Source organism: Saccopteryx leptura, chromosome 2, assembly GCF_036850995.1.
Source record: "Saccopteryx leptura isolate mSacLep1 chromosome 2, mSacLep1_pri_phased_curated, whole genome shotgun sequence".
Taxonomy (NCBI): domain Eukaryota; kingdom Metazoa; phylum Chordata; class Mammalia; order Chiroptera; family Emballonuridae; genus Saccopteryx; species Saccopteryx leptura.
This window is the reverse complement of record NC_089504.1, coordinates 118,738,075-118,754,923: the sequence shown is the minus strand read 5'-3', so window position 1 is coordinate 118,754,923 and position 16,849 is coordinate 118,738,075.

Below are 16,849 nucleotides of genomic sequence, written 5' to 3'. Positions count from 1 at the left end.
AAAAAAAAAAAAAAAAAAAATACCGTGTGCTGGCCAGATAGCCCAGTTGTTTAGAGCATCATCCGAAAGCTTATAGGTTGCTGGTTCAATCCCCAGTCTAGGCACATGCAGAAACAAATCTATGTTCCGGTCTCTCTCTCTCTCCCCATTCCTCTCACTATAAAATCAATAATTTAAAAAAAAAACAACAACAACAACAAACAACACCATGTTCTAGATTCAACATTTTTTCCCACTAATAATTAAAAATTTTCTTCTGCCACTTTTTGGCTTCAGCTTCCTGTCCAGCAAGGCATTGGGCCTTGCATTCTGATCTCTCAGTTTTTTTAAATATTATTTTCTGTATTTAGACCCAAACCTATAGAATTGGAGCCAAAGCCAAATAAATCAAAATAGATGTTTTATATGCCCACATTTATATTGCCCTAATTTTTGGTTACAAAGATAATTTCTGAGCTTTCCCAATAATTAAAAAAAATTCAAAAAATGTTTTTGATCACATGCTTCAGTTAGTTTCCTTTAGACAAAAATATATATGCATCCAGGAATATATTATATTTATATTAAAGATATTTTAATGCAAGAGGCATTGACAAAGCACGTGCCTTGTCCTCACTCATGTTATTTGGAGGATGAGAATATGTCAGATGATCAACCTTCATACTTGTTTAGTAGAAATAAGTGACTCAACACTCTGAAAGTCAAACAGTCCAAACAAAACATGTAAAGCAAAACTACGTGAAACAAGAAAGATACACAGAAAAAAAGCTTTAACAGTAAGATATTAATAAAAAATTTTCCTAGTTTCATTCATTCATTCATTTATTCACTGAACATACAATATTTGAGAATTTTATGAATTCCTACATACTGTGTCAGACATTGAGTTGTAAGAATTTCTTCTTAGTTCTCCAAATTCTGATAATAGCATGTATTAATTTTATGATGAAAAATAAGCTTTTAACAGTAACATAGTCATAGTTACTGTTACATCACATAGTTTTGATGGTCAATTTTATATGTCAACTTTTACTAGGCCATAAGGTGCCTACACATCTGGTCACATGTTATTCTAGAAATTTCTGCAACAGTGTTTTTGAATGAGATTATCATTTGAATTGGTAGACTGGGTAAGCAGAGTGCCCTCTCTAATGTGGGTGGGCTCATCCAGTCAGCTGAAGGCCATCAGCTTCAGCTCTATGACCCTGAACCATTGATCTAAACCTCAGTCCCCATGGAGTGATAGCTTCAGAGCTTATCAAAGCTTATAAAATTGGCTTTGCCTTCAGTAAGTTTGTGTCTGTGGTTATTTCTCTCTACCTCTCTCATTGATTCTTTTGTGCTTATTTTGTTGGAGACCTTTTCTAATTTTCATGTTCAGAGCAAAACTTATAGGGCTTGTTAGAAATGAGTCTGTTGGCTCTGAGTAACAACTGAAGAATTCTCCTATACATTACATTCTAATACTTCAGTACTCAAGTAGAATTCAATATCCATTTTGCTTCTCAGAAGGTGACTTGCTTACTTTCAAGTTTTACTGTGCAGATAACTGAAAAAACAAGATATATGACTCTGAACACTTGGAAAAATGAATTACTAATAAAATGTTGGGTTGTATATATGAATATTTACATAAGAATATATATTTCTTAATATGTATATGTGCAAAAATATGCCTTGTGATATATTTCCACATAAGAAGTATTAGTCTTCTTTAACATAAAATGGAATGTAAATATCTGAATTTTATTTTTGCCAGATTAACTTTTAAAGAAAATTATGCCCTGGCTGGCTGGCTTAGTGGATAGAGCATCGGCCCAGTGTGTGGATGCCCCAGGTTCCATCCCCAGTTAAGGCACACATGAGAAACGACCATCTGCCTCTCTTCCCCTCCTTCTCTCTCTATTCCTCTTTTGCAGCCAGTGGCTTAGTTAGTCCAAGTGTCAGCCTCAGTGCTAAGGACAGTTCAGTTGATTCAAGCATCAGCCCCAGATGAGGGTTGCTGGGTGGATTCCGGTCAGGGCACATGGGGAGTTTGTCTCTATTTTCCCTGTTCTCACTTAAAAAGACCTGAAGGGAAAGGAAGAGGGCGCTATGGGAAGGAGGACAAGGGAGATGTTTTGGGGAATATGGGGGAGGAGGGATGCATTCAGGGCAACACTAGAATCTATGTAAACACAATAAATTAAAATCAGTAAAAAAAGAAGAAAGAAAGAGGAAAGAAAGAAAGAAAGAAAGAAAGAAAGAAAGAAAGAAAGAAAGAAAGAAAGAAAGAAAGAAAGAAAGAAAGAAAGAAAGAAAGAAAGAAAGAAAGAGAAAGCTTGACCAGGCAATGGTGCAGTGGATAGAGTGCTGGACTAGGATGCAGATGACCCAGGTTCGAAACCCCAAGGTCACCAGCTTGAGCGTGGGCTCAACTGGCTTGAGCCAAGCTCACCAACTTGAGCCCGGGGTTGCTGGCTTGAGCAAGAGATCATAGACATGACCCTATGGTCACTGGCTTGAGCCCAAAGGTTGCTGGCTTGAAGCCCAATGTTGCTGGCTTGAGTGAGGACTCACTCTCTCTGCTGTAGCCCCCAGTCAAGGCACATAGGAGAACTCAATCAATGAACAACTAGGTAGCTGCAACAAAGAGCTGCAATGAAGAACTGATTCTTCTCATCTCTCCCTTCCTATCTATCTGTCTGTTCTTACCTGTCTTTCTCTCTCTCTATCTCTGTCACACACAAAAAAAAGAAAAAGACAATTATGTACTAAAATCTTGCAAAAACTTTTCAGTTGCATAACTCATTCATACTTATTAAATTCACGGTTTGCCTTTTTTGAAGATTTAAATATAGCATAACAGTTTAGTGATTTATTTTTTAAAGGTCAGACTATTTTAATTGCCTTTTAGAATATGATGATCTTAGCTCAATCAAGTAACAAAAATTTTGTCTCTTTATGTAGTGAATTTAATAAACTATTTTAGCCTGTGAATGCAGAAAGTAGTTCAGAAGTTTTTGAAGATTTGTAACCTGTACCCCTTTAAGTCCCAGGGATGACCTCGTTAGGTGGATGAAAGCTTTCGAAACACCTTATCCACTCTGCAATGAAGCAACCAATGTATGATGACCCAGAGCATTCCAGGAAATGACTCTGGCCCAGTTCTATAAACTTCCTACTGGGGTGAAATCCTTTAAAGCTTTTGTTTTGTGTTACTCTATCAACAATGGAAAAGCAAAAACATTGCTTCAGAAAAAAAAAAACACTTTTTTTATTGTTTTATAATCTTTTATTTTAAAACTGATGTACTGTGAACATTTTTTTATGTCTGGAACAGTCATTGCTTTTTTTTATTTTATCAATCACAGTTTACTTTTAATATCATTTTATATTACTTTTAGATGTATTTTACAGCATGTTGGTTAGACAATTACACACTTTACAATGTGATCTTCCTGATATTTCCAGTACTCACCTATCACCTTACATAGTCATCACAATATTATTGACTGTATTTCCTACGCTGTACTTTTCATCCTCATGGCTGTTTTATAACTGCCAATATATACTTCTCAGTCCCTTCACTTTTTTCACCCAGTAACCCCTTCTCCCTTCCCTCTGACAACCATCAGTCTGTTCTCTGTATATCTATGAGTTTGTTTCTGTTTTGTTTATTACTGACTTATATTGTTCTTTACAGTTTACATAGAAGTAAAATTATATAATATTTGTCTTTCTAGGACTGACTTATTTCACTCAGCATAATACCTTCTAGGTCCATCCATGCTGTTGCAAATGGTAAAATTTTCTTCTTCTGTTATGGCCAAGTAATATTCCATTGTGTATATATATATATGTAACACCACATTTTTATCTACTCAGCTATTGATGGGCACTTGAGTTGCTTCCATATCTTGGCTATTGTAAATAATGCTGCAGTGAAAATAAAGATGCAAATATTCTTTCACATTAATGTTTTGGGTTATAAGGCAGTTTCATTTTTAATTTTTTGATGACCCTCCATACTGTTTTCCAGTGGCTGCACCAGTCTGCATTCCTATCAACAGTGCACAAGGATTCCCCTTTCTCCTCATTCTTGCCAACACTTGCCATTTATTGATTTATTGACGACAGCCATTCTGACAGGGTGAGGTGATGTCTCACTGCAATTTTAATTTGCATTTCTTTGAGTGAGGTTGAGCATCATTTTATGTCTATTGGCCTTATGAATGTCCTCTTTGAAGAAGTTAGGACTTTTGCCAATTTTTTAAATTATATTATTTTTTTGTTTATTTTTTTGGATTTTTTGGCAGGATATGTCATGAGTCCTTTATAAATTTTGGATATTAATCTTTTACCAGATATATCATTGGCAACTATGTTCTGCCATTCAGTGGGTCATCTCTTCATGTTTTGATGGTTTTCTTTGATGAGCAAAACTTCTTTTAGTTTTACGTAGTTTTTTTTCTCTTTTGTTTCCTTTGCCTGAGGAGATATATTAGTAAAAATACTACCAAGAGAAATGTTTGAGATTTTACTGCCTATGTTTTCTTCCAGGATTTTTACGGTATCAAGTTTTCTGTTTCAATCTTTAACCCATCTTGAGTTTATTTTTGTGTATATATATATGATTTAAGAAGGTGGTCTAGTTTCATTTTTTTAATGTATCTGTTTAGTATTTCCAATACCATTTATTAAATAGACTGTGCTTACCCCATTGTATGTTCTTGCCTCTACTGTCAAACCTTAATTGACCATATAGATGTGGGTTTATTTCTGCATTTCGTCTCCTGTTTCACTGATCTATATGTCTGCTTTTATGCCAGTACCATGCTGTTTTGATTACTATGGCCTGGTAGTATAGTTTGATGATTCCTCCATCTTTGTTCTTCTTTCTCAAGATTGCTGTGGCTAGGTCTTTTGTGGTTTCATCTAAATTTTTGAATTATTTGTTCTAGTTCTGTGAAATATGCTATTGATTTTTTGATAGGAATTTTATTAACTCTAGAGATTGTTTTTGGTGATATGGACATTTTATTATTTTTAATTTTTAATTAAATTAGGGTAACATTGGTTAACAGGATCATATAAGTTTTAGTGTACATTTCTACGATACATAATCTGTATATTTCACTGTGTGTCCACCACCCAAAGTCAAACCATCTTACATCATATATTTGGACATTTAAAAATGTTTCTTCTTCCTATTTATGAGCATATTATATGCTACCATTTATTTGTATCTTCCTCAATTATTTTTTTTCACTGTGTTATAATCTCCTGATTACAGTTCTTTTACCTCTTTGGTTAAATTTATTTCTAGGTATTTTTTAATACAATTGTAAATGCAAATGTTATCTTAGTTTACCTTTCAGATAATTCATTATTGGTGTATAAAAATCTAACCAATTTCTGGAGGTTTATTTTGTATCCTGATACTTAACTGAATTTACTTATCAGTTCTAGTAGTTTCTTGGTCGAATGTTTATGGTTCTCTAGACAATATCGTATCATCTGCAAATAATGACAGTTTTACTTCTTCCTTTCTAATTTGGATGACTTTTAATTTATTTTTCTTATCTGAATTCTGTGGCTAGAATTTTCGGTACTATGTTGAATAGGAGTGGTGAAAGTGGACATCCCTGTCTTGTGTCTACTCTTAAAATGCTTTTAGTTTTCCCCCACTGAGTATAATTGTGGCTGTGCATTTGTCACATATAGTCTTTATTGTGTTGAGCTATGTTCCCTCTATTCATACTGTGCTGAGAGTTTGTATGATAAATGGGTGCTGCTTATCATCAAAAGGCTTTCTGCATCTATTGATAAGATCATATAATTTTTATCCTTCATTTTGTTTATGTGGTGTATCACATAAATTGATTTGTGGCTATTGTACCAATCTTCATTCCAGAAATAAATTCCACTTGATCATAGTGTATGATTGTTTTAATGTATTGTTTTATTTGGTTTGCTAATATTTTGTTGACAATTTTTGCATCTTTATCAGGGATATTGGCTTATAATTTTTTTTTCTTTGCAATGTCTTTTTCTGGTTTTGGAATTAGGATAATGCTGGCCTGAAAATGAGCTTGGGAAAAATCGTGCCTCCCTTTGAATTTTTTGGAACAATTTAAGAAAGTGTTATTTCTTCTTTGAATGCCTGACAAACTTTTTAATTGCTTTTTCCATTTCATTAATAGTAATTGGTCTGTTCAAATTTTCTATTTCTTCTTGATTCACATTTTATTATTTTTAATTAAATTTATTGGGATGACATTGATTAACAGTATATAGGTTTCAAGTGTACATTTTTATAATTTTATATATGTTTCTTTGGATTTATCCATTCTTTCCAGATAGTCCAACTTGTTAGCACATAGTTGTTCATAATTTTTCTTATAATTATTTATTATAAATATTATATGTATTTCTGTGTTGTCAGCTGTTACTTCTCCTCTTTCACTCTGATTTTATTTTGGAGGGTACTGTCTCTTTTCTTCTTGATGAGTCTGATTTAAGGTTTATCAATCCTGTTTATCTTTTCAAAGAACTAGCTTTTGGTTTCACTGATCTTTGCATTATTTTTAACTCTATTTTGTTTATTTATGCTTTGATCTTAATTATTTCCTTTCTTCTACTCACTTTTGGCTTTGTTTGCTGATCAGGAACATCCTTTGCATGGTTTATGTGAGACCTCCTGTTATAATTAAGTCTTGATTGCTATTGGTCCATTTGTGCATGGGGTCAACCTTCAGGTTCGCTGACTGTGAAGATTGACCTTGACCAACTGTGTACAAGTTGCTGGGCAGGTACTAACCATACAAGACAAAATTCACCCCAGCAGGGTCTGCAGAGATCTCCCTCTGGATGTGTACTAGTGAAGCTAACTGAATATCTGATGTTGCCTGAATCATGCCACTGGGTGTGCCAGTTCTGAGGCTTCTTGGGAAGAACTGCAGAGCAAATCAATGTCAGACACTGCCCTGTCACCATCCCTGGGCAACCTATTTGGAGCTACAAACAACCTACAGTTTGTGGGTGCCTCTGCTAGGGTGGGTATGCTTGGGAAGGGCCAGGTTGTGCACAAAATCTAGGTTCCACCAGCACCAAGCTCAGAGGCAGGTAAGCAAAAGAGGCACAACCCCCCCTCCCCAAGATATGCCTCCACTTGCTGGCTGCCTATTAGGCTCAGTCACTGAAAGAGCCTCTGGTGGTACTCCAGCTACAAGAGGTAGGTTCTCAGTGAATCGCCAAGTAGGAATGAGTGGTTTGAACTAGATTGATACAGGTTCAAACTCAGTGCCAGTGCTGGGTCTGAGGCCACTCAGCCACAGTCTCAGGGTATACTAAGGCTAGCTGCCACCTGCCAGGTATCTGCAGACCTCTGTGGTAGAATATAGTCTCAGAGAGTCATCAGGGTGAGGCCAGCAGAGTTTATCAGGCTCAAATAGACAAAGGTTTGCTTATGTAAAGTGAGTTGGTGGAGTGCATGAGGGAAAAATAACCCCTGTCTAGAGCCAAACAACTCAATCTGTCCAAGATTGTGCGTGGACCTCCTGGAGAGTCCAAGTTCCAAGATGGGGCTGTTGGGAGTCAGGAGGGTAGGGCTAGCAGATCTCCCATGAAGGGGAGGTGTTTGTCAGACTCACAGGATAGTGGAGGAAGTGTTCCCTGACCCAGAACCAAACAACTCAGTCATTGACATATCCTGAGTATACCCAGACGTCTATACCCCAGGCCCAGGCAGCTGACTCCTCCACAGGGCATGAGCTCTGCAAGGTGGGGCAACAGGGAGTCCGGAGTGTGGGGCTATTGCATTCCCCAAATTGATGGCATATGGAAGGGACTGCTCCACCAAGAAAGGTGGTGTCAGAGCTCTATACTGAGGAGCCTGGTGTGGGGTCGAGACCCCATGCTCCTCAGAAGAACCTATACAGCTGAGATATCCCTGCAGAGTCTCGGCTACCATCTCGTGGGAGCAGGGCCAGTCCTTTCTGCATTTCTGCTTTTCTCGATACAGCTTCTTCTGTAAATCTTGACTATAAGACTTCTGTTCAGCTACTCTTCAGTTACTTACTCAGGTTAATTGTTATATATTTTACTTGTAATTACAGTTTGGTCCTGAAAAGCAGGTGAGTATAACTTCCTCCTACTTCACCACCATCTTGGATCCTCCTCCAAAGAAAGGAACTTCTCACCTCCCAGGGCTAATTATGTTTCTGGTGTTCTGAGCCACCATTTCCCCACATTGAAACACCAATGATGAATATTTTCTATATCATCTTCACTCTGTTCAACTTCCTCAACATAAGGTCTCTCCTTCTTTAAAAAACAACAACAATAAATAAATAAGTAAACAAACAAAAATTAGTTTTAGTTTAGAGACATGAAATTTGAATCATGTTAGAGTGTTATGGTCTGAATTGTGTTACCCCAAAATCCATATGGTGAAGTCCTAATCCCTAGAACCTCAGAAGAATGTGACTGTATTTGGAGCTAGGACCTTTGAAGTGGTAATTAAAGTAAAATGAGATCATGTGTGTGGGCCCTAATCCAACACAACTGGTGTCCTTATAAGAAGAGGAGATTATGACACAGATATATGAGGCACACTGTGGACAAGTCCTGCCGGGGGTGAGGACAAAAAAGACGCAAAGACCCGACTCCGGGGACCAGGTTCAGTGACGCAGATCCACTTTATTCAGGAAGTAAACTAGCTTATATATGTGGGTTCAGCCTATAGGGTGTTATAGCGTGTTCCTCAAAGCCAATGGCTGAAAAGATCAGGGAGCTGCGTGGTTAGCGCTAAGTCACTTGCCTACAGCGGGCAAGCTTCCTTCCTGGGTATACCCAGGAGGGTTCTGGGAGCTGGAGTATTCTCACGGCATTGCATCAGCCGCAGCTGCTAGGAATGCGCTCTGCCCTCCACCCACAGCACACAGAGGAAAGACCATGTGAGGGCACAATAAGAAGGCTCATAGTACCATCATTAAGGGATTAGGTCTCAACATATAAATTTGGTGGATTGAAATATCCAGTTGGTAACACAGGTTATTATTTCGATCTGACCTGCTTCCCAAAGGTTACCAGATGTCTAGTACAGGGTACATTTCTACTATACCATCATGTGCCACATTATTGTGAAACAACTCTTTTTTATAAAGTGTAGGGCTATATAATTCCAATCACAACAGTCATCACTTTCTCAAATTATCTAAAACAATTCACATTATTCCTGGACTCACTTAATATGATTATAAGAGGAATCCTAAAAATTATCTTGTTCAACAGTTTTGACATTTGACTCATAAGGAAACCAAAGCCAAAGAATAAATAACACGCTAAGGCCTCATAGGAAATAGCTGGAGAGCTAGGACCACAAACCAGTCCTCATCCTTCTGTTCTGCTAATAATTCAGTAACTGTCAACTCATTATTTGAGGAGCAATACATAGGCAATTTAAAGGGACAAATCCACCATTAGAAATTCCTGGATTAAAATGTGTCCTCCACAATACACACCAGCTGTCACTTAAACTTTCAGAACCTTACTTAGTTAATATTCCAAGGTTGTAAATTAAAACAAAAAATTGCTAAACCCAGTGAAAAGCCAGATGTTTAAAATAAGTCAATATCACTCCTGGATGGATAATGGTCATTAAAACCTTTCTCAATAATATCCATAGATTACTAAATCTAAATATTCTTAACAGAGATAGACAAGTATCCTAAATTCCTGTGTATAACTCCTCTCAGCCTTTACCAGATCTAATGCTTAGTGCTAGATACATTTTTGCTGGTATGTTACTAACACACAATATGTACCCTTTTCTCCTGGTAAAAGAGTCTTCATTTCTGATACTGCCAGAGTGAACAAAGTAATTTTATTTTTAAACTACCATTGTTTTTAGTTCCTTTGTTCACAAAACCATAGGAAGACACATACAGAATATCTAATTTTAGATTTAGTATGCTATCAGGATATTGTTTTTCAGGACAGTAAAAACTAGAGGAAATTACTGTACAAATAATCATGTTCCTCTCTTGACAGAGCTGGTAACCACTGGGCAGTACACATTGTTCCTCCTGAGACTTGGTCAAAGAAACCACCATACTTGCAGCGCCTCTGAAAGCATTCCTCATGACCTTTTCAGATGGAAAAGATATAATTTGAATGAGTTAGAATGGCAAGAAGAATTTGCCCAGGGATCATAGGCTTTTTAATCAAGGCTGAGTTATTCTTTTTAAAAAAATGCAGAAATTTGGCGCAATCAATCAATAAACATTCTTAGAATTTTATAGAAAGAGAAATCTGTGGCAGTGATTACATTCAGCTCCAACCAAGCCCCGCCTTTAAGTATGAAGGTGAGGAAGCCCACTTTAAGCTCAATAGTTAAGTCATTCCTGAATGTTGGCTGTAAGTACAGCTGGTCCCACAACTTCCTGGAGGGGGGTGTTATTTGTTTTTAGTTATTTCTTTTTTTAATTATAGTTGATGCCTATTTTGTTTTGATGTGCACATATCCCTGATGCCATGCCTTATTAATTTCCACAAATAGCGATTTTTAAAAAAACTACATACACATACTTTATAATTATATATATTATATGGAAAGAGGGGATATATATATATATATATATATATATATATATATATTGTTAAGGGCTGTAAATCTATTCCTTGTTTTCTTGCTTTAGGTTAAAAAAATATACAAAATAAAAATTAGGAGAGGAAACCATTTATAAATAGAAATATATTCAACCTTTTATTTATTTATTCATTTATTATTATTATTATATTATTATTATTATTAGTGTAAACTACTAGAATGGGCCTCTTCCCTCTCTTTGGACCTCTGGAATATAAACACACATTCACACACACAAGACATTATATCTCCGTTGATTCTTATGCCAACTCTGAGAGGGAGGGGGAAATGTACAAGAAAGGAATGCTTAGGGGCCGCCTCTGCCAGGCACTGCCCCAGGGGTTCTCTCATTCATCTTCAGGCTGCCTTTGAAGGAGGTAAGCCAGCCCCACGTACACGTGGAAACTGAACCTGCGCGAGATCAAGTGACTCAGCCTGGAGGGTGAAGGGTGGGATCAAGTGTCTCAGCCTCTGCGGGAGGGGACTGTTTTCACTGCATGCTGGCTGGGACCTGCCAGGTTTAGATATTCCTTCACCTCCGCCCCTGCTCTGGGAAAGGCCACAGTTTAAGCTTATTTTTTCACTGATGCGAGGTAGAAATTTCAGGAGGAAATGTGGGGAGGGGAAGGGAGAGACAGGAAGAGAAAAGGAGAGTTGGGGAGAAGAGGATCTGGGAACGGAAGCTCTGATCCTCTAATGCTGCCGGTTTTGAAAGACTGCTAAGCTGCTCAAGAAGCCATGGAGAAAATAAACTCTAGCCTTTCCAAGTACTTTCTTCCAGAAGAAAAAAGTGCCATGAACAACTTTCTTTTCCCAGAATACCTGTGTGTTGTTTTCCTCAAGGCAGTGACCGTCACATGAGCGATTATATTTTCATTTTTGTTTTGGCCCTCAGAAAGGTCACACAGATCAAATGTGTGAACCCCATAGAATTCTCTAGTCTAAATATTTATTTTAGCCTTTTACCTGGCCTTGTCTTTTTATCTCGGTACAGGGTGGGGGAAAAGTAAGCTTACAGTTGTGAGTACGCAAAACACAGTTTATTTTTTTTTTTAAAAATGTATTTATTGGTTTTAGAGAAAGAGGAAGGGAGAAAGACATACAGACAGAAACATCAATCTGTTCCTGCATGTGCCGTGACTGGGGATTGAACCCACGATCTTTGCATATCAGGATAATTCTCTAACCAACCCATCTATCCGGCCAGGGCCACAGTTTATTCTTGAATTATTATTATTTATTAATTATTGTATTATTTTCCACACAAACAAGTGTGAACCTACTTTTCCCTTCTTTGTACATTTTCAAGATCCAATTTTGAACTATTTTATATTAGCTTATAAATTAGATCTGCTTGTAGATAAACCCAGTTCCTGTGTAACAAATAAAGTAAATAATTATTTCATGTCATTGATCACTCTCTCTAGTACCTGATAGAGATGTTAATGTATATTAATTTTCATTGAATTTTCTATATGCTTACTTTGCATTATTAACTTTATTGATTACATTCAAACTGTTTTTTCTTTACTCATCCAACAAATATTTATCAAGGGTCTAGTATTTGCCACACACTGGGCTATGGTTGGGCTACCAATGGAAGCAACATTCACATAGTCTCTGCCTTCAGGAAGACAATGCAATTGCAACACAAATACTATGCAGTGAAAATTATAAGGAAAGAGAAGTAGAGGGTGGTACAGGTGCCCTTAATAGCTAGGCTTGAGTTAACCCCAAGGGTGGCCAGGATTGCTGCAGGCATGTGACATTTGAAATGAGACTCACTGACATGAACTCTGAGAAGAGGTGAGTGGAGCAAGATGGGTAGTTGGGGAGCATTCAAGGAGAGGAAACAGCGCAAGAAAGGCTTTAGGGTCAAAGGGAAGGTGGCTACTTCCAAACCTGGAAGAAGAGTGTGGCTGAAGATTTGGCATCAAGGGAAAAAGGTAGTCTTGCAGTAGAGAGACAAGCCATGCTATAGATTTTGGTCTTTGTCCTAGGAACAATGATGAGGATATTAAAAAACTTTCTCAAAATCCTCCAGCCTGTAAATAAAGATGTGTATAACAAATATTAAAAGTCAAAACCCGAACAGCTTGTAGCCTATAATAAATGCTAATGGGAAATCTGAAATAATTATTAAATTATTATTATACTAATGGTTTCACACATAAGGGCATTATCAAAACCTCACAAAAAAATCTTGTTAAATAGTTATTACTAAATTTACTATTATACCCCAGTTTACAGATGAAAAAAACTGATGCTAAGAGGAGTTAAATAATTTGCTTGCAATTATAGTCAAGAAAGTGACAAAACTAGGATTAGAAATCAGAACTACTGAATCAAAATCTTGTGTTCTTTCCATGAAGCATACCCTACATGGTGCTTAGCTGATTCTTTAAATTCCTGTTCAAGACTGGTGCGGCCTGGCTCAGTTGGTTAGAGCATTGTTCTGAAGCACAGAGGTTGCTAGTTCGGTCCCCAGTCAGGGCACAAGCAGGAACAGCTCAATGTTCCTGTCTCTCTCTCACCCCCCCCCCCTTACTCCCTCTCTAAAATCAATAAAATAAATATTAAAAAATTTAAAAAAAAGACTGGGTGCCAAGGAAAACCTGGAGGATGTACACATTTCTGTAAAACTGGCCTTGAGCTTCCTTCTCGAGGCATATAACTGACAGTGGAATACGAACACGTGAGACAGAGTTTGTGACTTATTCTAATAAATTATTCTATTCATGCAATGCCTGATCAATCTTGAATTTTTACAAAGGAAAGAAAACAAAACATCTTTCACTGTTGAAAGGTAATTTGTTACACTTATGATGTTAAAAAATCTAGGCAAACCTTCGCTTTCCATGCTTTGATTTTAAAAAGCCATCACTCTCAGGTGTATTTGAACGTTAATTATATCCCTAATGAGAGGAAAAGGAACATTTGAAGAGGATGTTAAGGAATTATGTTCTTTGCTGTTGAGCTGTTCTTGTCAAAGAAAAAAAAAAGTACTTTCAAGCAACATTAAGAAATGGAAGTGGGGTTTTATGAAAATAATACTCTTGATAATAAAGGAGAAGAACATCTCATAAGAAAAAAAAAAAGAAGAAGAAAAGGAGCCATAGAAGAGAGAAATGTCCCCTGAAAGTCATTTGGCTCCAGGGGTTGAGTGATCTGACCAGCTCCTCAGTAACAAGAGTTCTTAAATGGCTCTCAGGTGTGTTGCCATCAGTAGAACCCTGCTACCCTCCTGTGACTCGTCCTCCCCCTCTACACAGCCTGCTGATATTTGTTCAGCATCTCTTTGGCATCAAGGAATAGGGGCATGATCCACAACATGGTCTCAGTCTTGAATATTAGAGTTCATTCAAGCTCTCTGTTACACCACAATCTCTCTCCTCCCGTGACTATCAATATTTTGTCCTCTTCTCTGTGTCTTTTGCTTATCTTACACCTCTAATATTACTTTGGACTGATTATTGCTTTGGTTCATGCACAACCCCTCTAGGCCACTGTGGCCTTAGTTTACCTGAGTCCTCTTCATGGGAGTTTTTGGTGTCAGCCTCTTCCTTCTATATTCCTCTGCTGAATTCCTCAGTTTATAGTCACCAGAGGAAGGCTGATTGGCCAAGGGAGTAGCCCATTTCCACTTTGACTCCCGGCTGGGCTATCAATTTGCTACTCTTGGTTTCAGCAACCACCACTCTCCCATCAAGCTGTAGCTGAGGGAAGCAGCATGGAGAGTAACATGGCACAGAATGTGATGGCAAGCTATGACCTGATATCTGGGTTCAAATCCCAGCTATGCTATTTATCAGCTGTGGAACTTTGAGCATATTCCTTAATGCCTCTCCTGTAAAAGAAGGGTGATTATAACATTATCTCATTGGTTTGCTGTGAAAATTAAATGAAGTAGCACATGAAAGGATTTAGCATGCATTTAGTAACTAGTAAAGACTCCATAAGTGTCAACTATTATTATTATGCATATCTATGACTGATCTTCAGCAGGTGGCCATGGGCAGGCCAATTGCCCTTGACTGCTCATTGTAAGCCCAGAGGAATGCATCAATAACCTGTTTCATCTTAAGTGTGTAACTTCTTTGACCTTGTCTTTTCCTGTCAAAGCTTGCTAATAAGTCTATTTAAATGGGAAAGTTACTGAGGGAATTTTGTTTTTCTGTCTAAATTATTTTCACATGGCCAGTTTAAATGTACAAAATTAATATACACAAATGTGGGCAATTTCTAGAATAGGCTTTCCTTCACTTGAGCATTCTATGAACTATTAATATTTAAGTTTAGATAGCTTTTGATGGTTGTTCAGAATTGTGTGTGTGTGTTTTAGTAAAAACTGCCTCATCATTAAATAACCTAGTAAGATCTAGAGAAATTATTGGATAGTCTTGGAAATTATCTTATTTAAATCTGGTTTAATCAGGCCAAGTAAGTCATATAAGAAGAACTAACTAAATATTTTTATTTAAATCAGCAATTGTGACTGCTCTGTAACAATATAGAAATGGATTTACTCTAAGACAAGGTAATAATCTCTGACCCCATCTGAACTGGGCTAGATATGAAACAGCCTATTACAGGAGCCTAATCTTTCGATGACATGAAATCGGCATATCCAACTCCAAGAAGCACCCTTCACACTACGTTCTATAATACGATGACACCGCCCTTCAGAAGTGTAGACCTCCCTAAAAAGCCACATTAGGGAAAGAAGAGGGAGGGAGCTATAGGGTTAGGGGATTTCCCAAATTCACAGACTGGTGTTGTCTAGAGGTTGAAGCATAGTTCTCTGACATTAACATATGACCCTGAAAATGATAAACTGGATTATTGTAATTCTCATTTTCAAACCCTCTGAAAGCACAGACCATGAGCTCTTTACCATGTGTGAGGGCTCCTGCCTCCCTCTCCAGTCTCATCTCATAATAACACCCTCCTTCACACACACACACACACACACACACACACACACACACACACACACACATTTCAGCCCCTCTTCCTACCTTCTATGCTCAGCTAAGCTTTTTCCCAGCTCAGGGACCCAGCCCCATGTGAGTCCTCTCCCTTGCAACCTTCCCGAGATTGCTCCTACATGTCCAACTCATTATTTTCTATCCAAACACCCTATGTATTTCTTACATAGCACTTACCATGATTTGTAGTTATTTTATGTATAAGCTCACTTGAATTCTGAGATCTCTGTCCCAAATTAAAGATTTCATGAAAACAGGAATCATCTCTGTTTTATTTACTATCAGGGGCCCCACAATTTAGCCCAATGCCTGTCCCATAGGAGGTACCCAATAAATATTTTTTGGATGAATTAAGGACAGGGGAAAATCTAAGGGCAAGTCATATACTACAGTGGAATAAAAGATGTCTTGTTTTTTAAATGCAGATAGATGGACAAAAGCTGAGAGAAAATATAACAGACTAAAATATATACTTACACAAAATCCTGCACACAAATTTTTATGGTAACTTATAATTACCAAAAACTGGAAACAACTAATAGGTCCTTCAGTAGGAGAATGAGTAAACAAACTGTGAAACAGCCATACAATGGGATATTACTCGCTGATAAAAAGAAATGAGCTCTCAAACCACAAAAAGACATGGACAAACTTGAAATGTATGTTGCTAAGTGAAAAAAACCAGCCTGAAAGACTGGCTTCATTCAAGGACAAAGATACTCATATGTTTGTAGCATTCTCTCATAAGAGATAACATCAGTGGTGGAATACAACTGGTTTGCACCAGTTTGGCAGAATTGATACCTAATTTTTTGTTGAGTTTGGTGAACCGGTTGTTAAAATGGCACTTGTAATCAGGATTCTCTCTAAGGTGGGTGCCTGGGCAGCCACCCAATGTGGAAATCACAAATTTACATTCCTTACACTTTTTTAGCATTCATCTGCGCAACAGCATACTTTAAGCGCTCATAGTAATGTTCATTCTGTCCATAGGTCACTGAATGGGAACCTGCTCCTACAGTGAAAGGATGGTTAAGGCTAAATCACACAGCTGATGATGATCAGTTAAAAGTGAAGAAAATTGCAGGTGAGGATGCCAATCAAGAAGCAATATGGAAATATCTTAAATAATAGTTTTATTTTTTTTGTCAGGTATTATTTAATATTTTTTCATTAATATTTTAAAACTCATTTTTATAACATAATCTAGTTTTGCATACCTCTTTTA